Here is a 7507-nt window from a genome sequence, read left to right on the forward strand (position 1 = left end):
TATCAACTCCTTTCACCGAAAAATTGCATACCAAAATAAGGTGTTATAGCTGTTAAATTTACATTATCTTTTTTCAAACTGAGTACTGCACTTGTCCAAACTCCTCGCGAACCCGAATTTTAACAACAAAAAAAGACCATCTACCGTAATGAATTGTCAAAAAGGTCGATCCCGCAAAAAATGTCAAAAAGTATCACCTCTATGTGGCAGTTTTTGGTTGATCCGTCATGTTCAGATAATGACTGCTAAGTTCAGTTAATAGAGGAGATAGTCGAAGCAAATAACGTTAAGATAAAAAAAAAAGGACCAATAGAACCAACATCCACGAGCTTTTCCAGTAGGAGACATCCGCCTTCGTGCTCACTTCTATGAATAGTTTACATCGTCTTTTTGTTAGAATCGGAACTACACTTCTCCAAGTCCCGCAGAAACTCTTCAAAAGCCACGTCGGACGACCCGCCTTTCTTCAGAGCATCGGCCGCCATCTTCTTGGCCACCGAGAGCCTTTTTCTGAGTTTGTTCCCTTCCTCCGACTCCATCACCAGCCTCACCTTCGCCTCCACATCCTCCGCCTTCACAATTTCTTTCTCGTAGCCGTCCATCGTCACCCCTACTTTCATCTCCTCCACCACATGCACTTTGTTCATCCTCTGCTCGGCGTACAGTGGCCAGCAGATCATCGGCACGCCGGACACGATCCCCTCGAGTACCGAGTTCCACCCACAGTGTGTCACGAACGCACCAACGGCTCCGTGTTGCAACACCTCGGCTTGTGGCGCCCGGTTCTTCACGACGAACCCTCTATCAGCCGTCTTCTCTAAGAAACCTTCCGGAAGCAACGCTTCCAAGACGGACTCGTCCATGAGCTCCGGTGGGTTGCGCACCACCCACAAGAACCTATGGCCAGATTTCTGTAACCCGTGTGCCACCTCTCCTAGCTGCGCGGCGGGGAAGGTGCCCAAGCTGCCGAAGCAGAGGAACACCACACTCTGGTTTGGCTGCGCGTCAAGCCATTCGAGGCACGGGTGTCTCTCGCCGGCCGTATGTCCAGGAAGGACCAGCGGGCTGATGCAGTAGACTGGCGGCGTCATCTGGCTAGGTGTGCATAGGCCGTGCCTGAGTGCTTGGAGAGCCCTTGACTCCAGCCAATCGAAACTGTTGGCGAGGAAGCCTCTCACTGCAAGCATCCACGTGTACTGGCGCAGCCGTTCCTTGGCGACGTCACTCTCTCGGTCCAACTCGTGGTGGACATGTCCAACGCACGAATGGGTGGGCACGCCGGGGAAGTGGAGCGCGGTCGTGTCCATGTCCTTAAACGACGAAGGGACGGCGGGGTAGTAGTATGGGAGGTGGAACATGATGGCGAGGTCGCCGACCGCGGACGCGTAGAGGAAGTAGGCGGGGATGGCGAGGTCGGCGGCGACGTCGAGCGCGTCGACGCAAAACATGTCGACCACGAGGGCGTCGACGGCGGGGAGCGCGCGGAGGAGCTCTCGTAGCTCAGCGTTGGCGCGGCGAAGCACGTCGATGGTTTTCAGAATCGGGCTGGAGAAATGCTCCTCCTCGTCGGAAGAAGACGGCGCGAGGAGGAGGCGGAACGTGATGGCGGGATTGGCGGCGGCGAGGCGGGCTACCGCGTCGGCGGACACGGCGTCCTTGTCGGGCGGGTTCACGACGGCGATGATGACGGCGTGGCCGCGGTGGAGGAAGAGCTTGGCCAGCTCCACCATGGGGTTGAGAGATGGCCTACGCCCAGCGACGGATAGAGAGCACCACCGTCTTGTGCTGCGTCATAACGGCTATGCTCTTCTTCTTGGTCTTTGTTAACGTGCGTGGGAGCCTGCTCCCAGGGGAATCGAAATCTTTACTATTATATTGGAGTTGGGGATGGTAGCCACTTTGACATCAAACATTGGGAGAGTCTAGACCGTCCGATCTCCATCGAATAACTCTCACCGCATGATGGCATGCATCTCTAATACGTTCGTAAACAACAATTAAGGAAAGTATTATGTATACCAATCAATCAAGGATTCCGTCAATCACCATGATTTTAAAAATATGGAAAGTGACTAATGGAAGAAATCTAAATTTACCTAAACAAAGAATTACTGATTCCATACTAGGAACGATCCCCTCTCCTTCCTCCTCACCACATGTCGCACGCTCGACCTCTCCCACCGCTGGCACCACCGTTGACGGCATGCCAAAGGGAGTCTGCCTTGTCCTTGGGCACTTGGTGGTCAGCGGCTTAACCAGCTTTGTCTCTGATGGCCAAGGAGCCAACGACATATAAGGCCATGGACGAGGAGAGACTGGCGGCCGATGGGCCGAGCTGTGCGGTGAGTCTTTGGAGGTGTGGGCATCCAGAGCGGAGGAGACAGATTTGTGGGAATCTGTGGACTGGGTCGGCGGTCACGCGGCCGGTAAGATCGTCTTTGTCGCATGCCGTGCCTCTTTGGAGATGATGGTCCCACGTACGTGGCGTACTGGCACCGCGGATGCCACTTTCACTGTGGCCACGTCGATGCGCCGGCGACCGGCGAGCTGGATGAATGATGGATCCCCCTGTATCATCAATCCACGCTCAACCTCACTACGGTATGTATATGTCATTTTGGTGATGTTGAAATAAGCGATATTCAGATTTCAGAGTCCCCCTTCTCCTCCCGATCCTTCATGAATACTGAGCCTTGCATTATTTCCTGAACTTCTCTCGATAAAGACTGAGGGAGAAAAGATTCATACAAGACACATATTTTTTTTCCTATGAGGTCAAACGCATGTTACAAATCATCAAATTTACATGGATTCAGCAGCCATTTAATGAGCATGTGAGTTCCTACAACTGTATCTATAGGAAATCCTAATCCATGTCAACTTACATCATACCTTAAGGCAGGACAAAACTTTGCTGAAATAGTAAGCATGGTGTACCTGGCAAAACGCACCACCATAATAATACTTTGACTAGGTCACGGTCCCATCATAAAATAACAGTAATGTGTGCCACTTACATTTAATGGCTGGTAGACAAAGTTGCGTTGCTTAAATACTCTTAACACATACACATCGCAATACATGTAGATATGCATCGTTCTTGGCTGAGTTTATTCTCTTAAAACATTCACCATGTCCTCCTTGGACATTATCTGTTTAATCGTCAGTTGCGTTTTCTTTACCAGATACTAACCACACAATCATCATTTGCTAACATTTTCTTGTTCTCTGCTTTAAATTCAGAATAGCCTGCAAGGTTTTCAGTATTGTACAAAATCATGACCCTTCAATAGAAAAAAATAGAAAACGAGAAAAGATGTCAGGCACCGGATGAGGTCGCATAAGCCCTCAAGATCTTAATGGGAAACATCCTGTTTGGGGTTAAAACTTCATCCATAAGAAACTGAATATGTACTGAGAACCAAAACTAACATGTAAAAATATGGAAGTTTAGAATTTTGTCTATGCTTGATTGATTTAAGTGCTTTTGGACAACAGATCTTTTTGTACAAAAGGTTTTGACGTGATCATGACAGATATAACTATGTAAGAAGAATTAAAAATGTTAGTCTTTTGGAGATGCTCATAGGGGTAGTAGAGTGTATGTGTGTTCATAAGGGTGAATGTATGCACGTGTTTGTGAGTATTTGAATAGTCTTTTAGCTTGCACTAAAAGGATGTACGTACTCAACCTTTTTTGGTAAATGTTATATTTATAGAGATCAATGGTATCTTCATGTCAGTGCAGTTTTGTTGAGTGTTATATGCACAAGCAACAGTTTTGTCAAGTGTTATATGCACAAGCAGCCACACATGCGAGGAACATGCACTGTACGGAGAGGCATTGGGTGTGTTGGAGCCCAAGACAAGGAGGATGCACGTCAAGGCCAAGCCTACAATCTGGTCATTGTCTTGCCACCTGGAGTGGTGGCTTGACGTGAAGATATCTTTCTTAGGTGCAGACAATTTGCAGCAACACACATGTGTTGACACATAGGTATATAACATTGTACATTTCGATCGGAACATATATATTCTTTGTTTTTTCTTCGCAATACACTCGTTCACTTCAGATGGGGGAATTGATGTTTGTCGCTACATGGTGGGAAATGACAAGTGCTCCATGCTTGACATTCATGGTTAAAAAACAGTAATCAACTATTTGAGTAATTTGTCTCCATATAAATATTTTATATAGCTTTTGGTTCCTTGAAGTTATTTTAACTGGCACATAAAAACAGGGATAATAAAAGAACTGATGAAATTAAATCGTTGGTGAAAGCAATATGAGAAACTATAACAAAAAATAGATATCAATGTTTCCAATCATCTCATCTACCAAAAAAATCCCAAACCAAATAAAGAGAGTACAATATAAATAAATAGAAATTCACGAAAATCCAAAAGCATACATTTTTTTCTTTTAGTTACTTCACTTAGGAGCCAAAATAACATCAAATGCTATAAAATAGAATTATGTTGTACTTTAAGATTGGAGCGATGAAGAAGATAAAGTGCATGCCCCAACAGTTTGAGTAACCCAAATGACAATGATGTCCATCTCGGATGGTTGATGTTGCCATTAAATGTTGATTAAAATGGTTTCTGGTCTGTAGCTCCTCCACAATTCCATATTTTTTTAATCGGATTATGTTAACATGTGCGTCGATAAATTAATTTTAAGGACCATAGCAACGCACGGGCATTCAACTAGTGTGGAATAGTAGAACAGATACGATCCAGCTACGAATGCATCCTGGCCACTTTGTAGACACGCATATAAAGCATGGAAGCTTTCGTGTTCGATCCAGAAGGGAATGGGCAAAGCAGCAGTGTCGTGGCACACAATGTTTGACACGTAATTGGATTGCTTTCGTAGTCAGCTCTGAACTTGACACGTATGGGAGGAGCAGATTGTTCTAATATATACAGTGATTCGTGTAGGAAACAAGTTGGCATTGCCAACCAGTTGGTCCATGCATTTCTGCCATCTCCGCAGATCTAACATAGCGGTATTCGACTCATCCATTTTTTTTTAAGAATTTCGTAACTGAATCTTAAACAAATTTACTGCGGAGAAAAACTGATTCGGGCTAAAATCATGTGACGTAACTGATTTGCAACAAATTTACCGCGGAGAAAAATAATTCGGGCTCGCTCCCCCCCCCCCCCCCGCGCGTGCGAGAGGGAGCTAACCCTAGCTAGCGCCGCCGCCCGTCCCCCCTTCTCCTCCCCCTCCCCTCAGTGCCGCCGCCGCGTGCCGCCGGGCATTGCTCGTGCGGTGCCGGTGGCGGCGGCCGGCCACTCCCCGCGCGCGTGGCAAGGAGGCGTGCCGCTCGGCCCCGCGGCGGTGCTCTTCGGCGGTTGTCGGTCCGGCGCGGCTGGGTGGATACGGTGGCGTCGGCGCTGCTCCTTGGCGGAGGGGCGGCGTGGCGCGGGTAGGCGGCAGGCTGGTCGTCGGCGTGCGGCCGACAGGGTCGTCTCGGCCCAGATCTGGACCAGTTTGGGCCCAATCTGGGCTTGGACGGGCTGCCCTACACGCGATGTGGTCGTTCCCTGGAGGTGGCGGAGGTGCGGCGGTGGGTAAGGTTGTGGCGGTACTGCCAGCCGGCTTGCTGCAGCGCGGCGGCGGAGACTAAATGGGCCAGTTTGGGCCCGGCCGGTCCAGTTCGGGCCTGGTGTGTCTCTGCTGCTACGTCCGGCCGGCTACCGCGAAGACGATGGAGGTAGTGCCCTCCTGCGCGGCTGCGGTGCTGCTGCCCCTTACCCGCTGTCCCTTTCCTTCCTCTAGGCCTCGCGACGGTTTCCGCAGGTGAGACGGCGAAGTTGTAGTCAAGACCGTGGTGGCGCATGCTTGGTGGGCGACATGTTGGGTGGGTTCTTTAGATCGTTCAGGGTGGCGTTGGTCGGGGTCAGGAGAAATCCTTGCCGGCTCGTTCGGCACCGATGCAGTGACGCCTGCGGGTGCCATCCTTCCTTCCTGAAGGGCATCGGGTGTACCTCCCTCCTCACCCCCGCCGCGTACCGGGGGAACCCTAGGACTTGTCCGGGCAGCAGCGGCGTTGTCGTAGCTTTCCTTGTTGGAGGTGTTGCTTGGTATGGGGGCGATCCAGAGTGCAAGGAGCGTGGTGGGACGTGTCCGGAGGGCGCAGCGGTGGCGACTCGTCTTCGTTTTTCCGTCGAGCCGCCGATGATGGCATTTTGTTTCTCTTTTCTTTCTTTTTGTGTCTTTCCTTTTGGGCTTGTTTGTGCCGCGGCCCCAGCGTGCTCGTTGTATCGTGTGGTTGCTATATTAATATAGCGGGGAGAAAGCCTATTTCGAGGACAAAATTTACTGCAACCACGTCCTCCCGTAAGTTAATCCTGTAAAAATATTTCGTATGTGTAGCATTTCTCCATTTCATAAGGGGCGGGGCTAGCTCACGGTTGACCGTCTGCCTCGTTGAATCCGACTAACAAGGTATCGACTTGTCAATGCCTACAAGTTGTAGACTAGGGTTTCATGGAAAGTAGAGGGCAAGTAGATCTCGAGGGTTTCAGCCGGAAAAGTACTCGACTGCTAGAAAACTAGGGTTATATTGACAATGAATCGATCCTCTCTTTCTCCCTCGACTCCCCTTATATAGGAGGCGGACCAAGGGTTTCGTGATGTACAAGTTACAAACATCGGGATACTCTTTGAGTTCGTCCCGTAATAGTTACAAGTTCTTATTCCTAATACAACTCTATCTTTCCAAACCGACACTTAGTTGGACTTCCAGGATTCATATTCTTCGAGTCATGGGACTTCAGTAAACCCCGGGTACCTCCTTCGGCAGGCCCAACGGGGATGCCTATGTCAGTAGCCCCCCGAGATTTTACTTGAATCGAAGAATCAAGAAAAATCTCCCTCATTACAATTAACACATGATTTCTTCGAGTCACTAAATAATCTTTATAAAATTATCATGTATTGTACAGGGATAATGGTAAATGGGGCTGGTTCATCTGACGGATCAGGTACCAGTTAACTGCTATTGTGGCAATCCCGCAAAAACCTTCTTCAAGATCAAGTCCCTGGACATGATCTCGGTATACTAGTGTAATTTGACATGTGCCGTTTAAGGTCTTACCATATGCCGAACTCCAGTCATATTTTATCGGGTACCTAACGCGTCCGTTAGGATTTTTCTTCGCATCTGTTGATACGGAAAAAAGTAGCAGAGCGCATTCGTGTGTGATACCACGCTACGCAGAACGGATCCCGGGGTCTTACCTTCGTAAAGTATTACGGCATTCAGAGATTCAACCGCGACTGAGGCTCTCTGAGAATATATTGTCGAGTGCCTTTTTCGGCTGTTGGAACAACACATTTATTCGAGTCATATAATGAGTTTTTTATATTGACCTCCCGATGGGAGTATATGAATAGTTATCTCATAACTCGAAATATACTTACTTTGTCTCCTTCAATTTCATGGAGTACGCGACCAGCGTTCCCGATGGGAGTAGCCCCCGAGGCTACATC

General features: G+C 48.7%; 1 pseudogene; it reads right to left on the minus strand.

The window, feature by feature from the left end:
• Positions 1–377: 377 nt before the first annotated feature.
• On the minus strand, positions 378–1794 carry LOC124663071 (annotated as a pseudogene).
• Between the last annotated feature and the right edge of the window lie 5713 nt (positions 1795–7507).

The sequence above is a fragment of the Lolium rigidum genome, chromosome 6 (assembly GCF_022539505.1).
Source record: "Lolium rigidum isolate FL_2022 chromosome 6, APGP_CSIRO_Lrig_0.1, whole genome shotgun sequence".
In the NCBI taxonomy this organism is placed as follows: domain Eukaryota; kingdom Viridiplantae; phylum Streptophyta; class Magnoliopsida; order Poales; family Poaceae; genus Lolium; species Lolium rigidum.